Source organism: Delphinapterus leucas, chromosome 4 (assembly GCF_059928025.1).
Source record: "Delphinapterus leucas isolate spDelLeu-1000000601 "Yukka" chromosome 4, BTC_Dleu_Yukka2, whole genome shotgun sequence".
Lineage (NCBI taxonomy): Eukaryota > Metazoa > Chordata > Mammalia > Artiodactyla > Monodontidae > Delphinapterus > Delphinapterus leucas.
This window is the reverse complement of record NC_143132.1, coordinates 77,562,900-77,569,181: the sequence shown is the minus strand read 5'-3', so window position 1 is coordinate 77,569,181 and position 6,282 is coordinate 77,562,900.

The following is a 6,282-nucleotide window of genomic DNA, read 5'->3' as shown; positions in this document are numbered from 1 at the left end:
TGATGGAAACTGGTACATACATTGTTGAGAATGATGTCCATGACTTCATATGACATCTCTTTACTAGTATCTCAGGAGAATTTATAATATAATCTTAGAATTAAGAGCAACTGATTCACTTTTATTTCATGGATGTTATTAACTGTAACTGACATTTAACAAAAGTAATTGTAGATTATGTTTACTAGTTATATGGGTATTATTCTAAGCATTTTAAAGCTTATTTTGTGTTGTTCTTTTTTCTCAACATTAACTTTTAAATTTTTTATTCCCATATTTATTTTATGATATATTGTCTGTCATGTTTTATATATTCTAATAAGTCTCTTGAAATACTTCTGGGGAAAGGCAGGGTAAAATTAATTAAATAATTAATGAGATTTTAGAGATACAAATTTTTCCCTCCTTAAAGGTTTCACTTCATTTAATGATGGTGATAATCGAAATCTATTAATGTTTTGAATATTTTTCTCAATAAAAACATTTTGCATATCCTGGGAAGAATATTAGTATTTTTAAAAAAAATCCCCTTGGGAATGTTCATTCCTAATCCACTGTAATCTAATGAAGCTTTCCAAAATAAAGCATAACAAAGAATATATTTTGTATAGCAACTACAAAATATATTTGTTGTACAGTGAACAGCAAAATAAATATCAAATTGTGAAGAAGCAATAACTGACATAGAGGCAGCTCAACATGCTCAGAAAGAAAAAAATAACATAAGCCCAAAGTATACTCATATCTGGTTATTAGGTTGAATCGTTAAAATAACCCACAAAATTCTGAGTACTATAATTTAGTCATGTCCTGTTAATTGCAATAGGAAAAAATAAAAATGTATAAAACGGAACAATCTTATTTACCTATCCCTTGATTAATCATGACTTTCTAATATCAAATCTTTAACTGAAATTAGCCTTTTGTTATTATAAAAGTTATATATGTGCATTGTAGAAAGCTGGAAAGCGAAAACAACCAAAAATGTATCTTGTTTAAATACCATGGGACCATGTTCTCTCCACCTATACCACTACTTCTAAAACCCTATTGAACATTTGCACATTCTTCCAGATATTCTGTTTATACACATACACGCAAAGACTATATATTCTTCTTTAAGAGACCATTCCATATCTGTGGCTTTGTAACCTAATTTCCCTCCATTAATTATCATTGTCTTTTCATAGCAATAAATTTTCATCTTATTGATAACCAATCCATGTTTAAATTTACCCGTTTCTCAAAATGCACCATACTACTGGTTTGTTTAAACCAGTGTTTTCATTTCCTCTGATTATTATGCTCCTTAAGTCTCTTTTAATCAAGCTACATTTTTTTCACCATCCCTGATTTATTAAAAAAAAAAGACAAAACAAAACTGAACCAGTTTTCCTACAGCTTATTCCACCTTCTGGATTTGTCTGGTGATGTCACTTAGCTTGTTTCTCTATACCTTGTATTTTCAGTAAATTGAAATTTAAATCAAAAGTCTATGATGGAATCAAGTTAAGCAGTATCTAAAATAAACCGTAGGTGATGTGAAGCATATCTGGAGACCTAATATCTTGTTGATTTAGCCTTAATTATGATAAAGTTGTTCGCTGGATTAGGGTGATGCTAATCTGATCTCTCCATTCTTCAGTTGTACATACTTTTCCTTTAGTGACAAAAACAAGTGATTATTGTGGTGTTATTTTGGAAACCATAGGAATATCCTATTCTCCATCAACCATAATAATAATTTTAAAATAATACTTTTAACAATTGATAATCTTTATTGGAGTCAGTACATTTGTTATAATTTGTAGAAAGATGGTTTTCTAATTCTATTTTATCTTCATCTGTAGTAAAAACTCTTCTGTAAAATAAGCCTTGGTCTCTTCATTTGAGTCTATTTAGTTACCCTGAAAAGGCAGGATAAATGCTTAAAGTTCTTCCCTTTCATTTATCAATCCACAATACAAAATAAGGAGCTGACTTATTAGTGAGATAATATGTAATTTATCAGCCAAACAGGGACAATTTGAGAGTAAAAGTGTGGCCCATTAATAATTAAATCCTGGGAAAGGAAGGAGGTACTCTCTTTCTTTTAGCTCAAAGAGTGATGCATATTATTTTTCAATATTTCTTTATATTTGAGTGTCATTATGAACCTACAGATTACCATTGATTCAATGTGCTTTAATCCATAATAACTATTATTATTATGATACTTAAATTGTTCATCTTTGGTCTGCCTGGGCTTTTTGAAACCGGCTCCTGTGTTTTCTTGATACAGTACTTTAAAGAATTTTTCTTCCGTAATCGTAATGTTGAGGTACATCCAGAAAAGTACATGTTTACAGCTAGATGAATTTTCACAGAGTGAATATACATGCATAATCTGTATTCATGTCAGTAAATAGACATTTTTCTTCCTTTCCCAGAAGCTCCCTCTGCCCCACCTTCTTGTCCTTACCCTCACCGTTCTGTGGGTAACCACTATCCTGACTTCCAAAACCATAGATGAGTTTTGTCTGTTTTCAAACTACTGCATATTTAATTCTTTGAATCTAACTTCTTACCCAACATTATGTCCTAAGATTCAAAATTCATCTATATGGTTTCATGTAGTTTAGTTCACTTATTTTCATTGCAGTACAGTATTCTATTGCAGAATATACCACAACAAAATGTTTAATCCATTTTACTGGTAATGGACATTTGGTACGTTTCCAGTTTTTAGCTATTACAAAGAGTGCTGCTATGAACTTCCTTTGTTTCTGTTTTTTATTGACGTGTAGTTGATTTACAATATCGTGTTAGTTTAAGGTATACAGCATAGTGATTCAGTATTTTTGAAGATTATATTCCATTATAGGTTATTACAAGATATTGGATATAATTTCCTGTGCTATACAGTAAATCATTATGCTTAAACATTCTTGTATATGATTTGGGGAGAGCTATACTTTCCCTTCTCTGATACCTCGGAGTGGAATTGCTCCATCACAGGTGCGCTTGGGTTCAGGGGTAGTGGATATTGCCAAAACATGTTCCAAAGTGCTTGTACCAATTTACACACTCACAGCAGTACATGATGTTCCACATCCTTGTCAATGCCTAATATTATCCATCTTCTTTCATTTTAGCCATTCTAGTAGGTATGTAGGGGGTCAAAAAATAAAAATTTGTAGTTTTTAACTCATCTTCCTAATAACTAATGAAGCCAAACACATTTTACTATGGTTATTATCTATTTGAATATTCGATTTAGTGAATTATATGTTCAATTTCTTTGCCAGTCATTCTATTTTCTTTTTTCTTTAAGGAGTTCTTTATATATTCTTTTTTTTTTTTTTTTTTTTTTTTTGGGTACACGGGCCTCTCACTGTTGTGGCCTCTCCCATTGCGGAGCACAGGCTCTGGACGCGCAGGCTCAGCGGCCATGGCTCACGGGCCCAGCCGCTCTACGGCATGTGGGATCTTCCCAGACCGGGGCACGAACCCGTGTCCCCCGCATCGGCAGGCGGACTCTCAACCACTGCGCCACCAGGGAAGCCCTCTTTATATATTCTTGATCTGAGTCCTTTATCAGATATATATGTTACAAATATCTTCTCCTAGCCTGTGGGCTGCTTTCCCACTTTATTAATGAAATTTTCTAATGACGAGTTATTTTTAATGTAGTCCAGTTCATCATTTTTTCCCTTTATGATGATAATTTCTTTGTATCCTGGTTAAGAAATTTTTGTATGCCCAAAATCGTGATGATATTCTCTTCTGTTTTCTTCTAAACTATTTTAGTGATCCCTTGTATATTCTTTTATGTATTTTCTTTCTTGTATTTAAGTATAACATATATACAGAAAAGTACACAGAGAATAAGTGTATAATTTGATAAATTTTTACAAAGTGAACATACTATGTAATCATCACCCAGATCAAAAATAATACTATGCTGGAATTTCAGATTTATTTTTAATATACTTCCTAGATGATTTCTCTGCAGCTTGCATCATCCCACTTAACCGACCCAAGGGTGAAAACCAGTTTTAGAAAAATATCTGGGTAAAGATAATTTCCATAAAAGGAGATAGGATTATACAACTGTACAGATTTCCAATTATGCCCTTCACCATATAATTTCCTTGTTCATAGTACCATAAACTTTACAGTTTTCAGATATACTGATATCAGAATGATCAATATATAATTCACAATTGATTGTGCATGCACACGCGCACGCACACGCACACACACACACACACACCCCCCTACATACACAATACTTACCGGGAGTAAAATCAAGTAGAGCAATTGAAGTACAATGTTGAAGAGTTTTTCTTTGGTCTCCAGAGTTTAAGTCCTCTAAACATAGGTTATATTTCATGGATGCCTGGGATTCATAAAGATTCAATCTCCCATTTTGTTTGAAATCATGAACAACTGTTTCTTTTTTAGTACAATAGGAATCTCTGTCACTTATTCACCTTGGGGATCAAGTTTGCTACTTAATTTAAATATGAATCCAATTGTTTTTGAATAAACTTAAAGAACAAAATAAATAGTATCCATAGCCAGCATTTTATTGGAAGATTAAAGAGTCCAGGAAAAACATCTTATACATAACTCCAATGAGTAGGTCAATTGGCTTTAACAAATTACTTATAAAAATATTAATACATTTGGTTAGAATTTGTTTCCAGACAACTGAAATGAGGTCCTGAAAATATAGTTCTAAGATTTATTTTTAATTTGACAATTACTCAAACTAATAATTTTAAAATCACTGATTCTTTTCAGTTTTTCTTCATAAAAATATATATAAAAATATAAAAAAAATAAGGAAAAGGTGAGGGTATTCCAGAAAACTTTACAATAATGCAAAATATGTAAAAAATAATAGGATGTCATCTAGATTATTATTCTATTTGAAAATTAGCCTTCCATAGTGACACCTATTGGTTTAATTATTCATATCACCCTGCCCTCATTCAACTCTCATGTTAGAGAGAAGTAATCATAGGAATGGAAATCTAAGTATTACAGGGTATCTTAACTAATTCTCTGCATAGAACTAGAAATTCACACAAACACACACACACACACACACACGCACAGAGTGATCATTGGGAATATGGCAATTTTCCTTCAAATTGTTTTTTAAAACATAAAAGAAAAAGTTTAATGTTAGACAGGAATCACTACAATAATGATTTAGAAGTAGAGATTTAGTCCTAGAATGAATTTTTGAGGTCATCTTGTTTAACCCCCTCATTCTATAAATGTGCTTACTGTTTCAATTACTTTTGAGAATAACATGATAGAAGTAAAATAGAGAAGTGGCGTGGTGGTGGTGGGTTGAATTGGGAGATTGGGATTGGCATATATACACTAATATGTATAAAATGGATAACTAATAAGAACCTGCTGTATAAAAAAATAAAATAAAATTCAAATATTCAGAAAAAAAAGAAGTAAAATGGAGGAGTTTTTAAATGTAAGTGCTGTCACACACCACTAGACACAGTATTATTCATTAAACACAGTGTTACTATTACTGTATAATATTCTGTAAAAATATTCTTAATATTCTATGAGAATCTGTTGTTAATTCATTCAAAAACATTTATGTTGTCCTGTGGGCTAGATACCAGGTATTTTATGCTTAATAGAAAAATAAGAGTGTTGTCTTTGTCTCTCTTATTACCTTCATTTCTACAGCCAGATGAACATTAAATGTCCTTAAAAGCCCTGTAAATCATTGTTTCGGTTCAAGTCATTATCTCCATCCTAGTCCAAATTGTTATCTTTTCTCTCTTTGATGATGGTGGCAGCTTCTTCTTTTCCTTCTTCCAATCCATGTTTACACTACAGCCAGATAGAGCTTTTAAAAATACATATCCAATCATGTTACCCCTTTGCTTAAATGTCTTCCTATTGTTTCTAGGATAAAGTAACAAAAATTTTAACATGATTTTTTTTTTTTTTTTTTTTGCGGTACGCGGGCCTCTCGCTGCTGTGGCCTCTCCCGTTGCACAGCACAGGCTCCGGACGTGCAGGCTCAGCGGCCATGACTCACGGGCCCAGCCACTCCGCGGCATGTGGGACCTTCCCGGACCGGGGCACGAACTCGTGTCCCCTGCATCGGCGGGAGGACTCTCAACCACTGCGCCACCAGGGAAGCCCTTTAACATCATTTTTTTTTTTTTAAACATAATTTTTAAAGGTCAATCATGACTTGGTCCTTGGGTACCTCTCCTACTTCTTTTAGCACTCTCTCCTTTGCTCCACCCT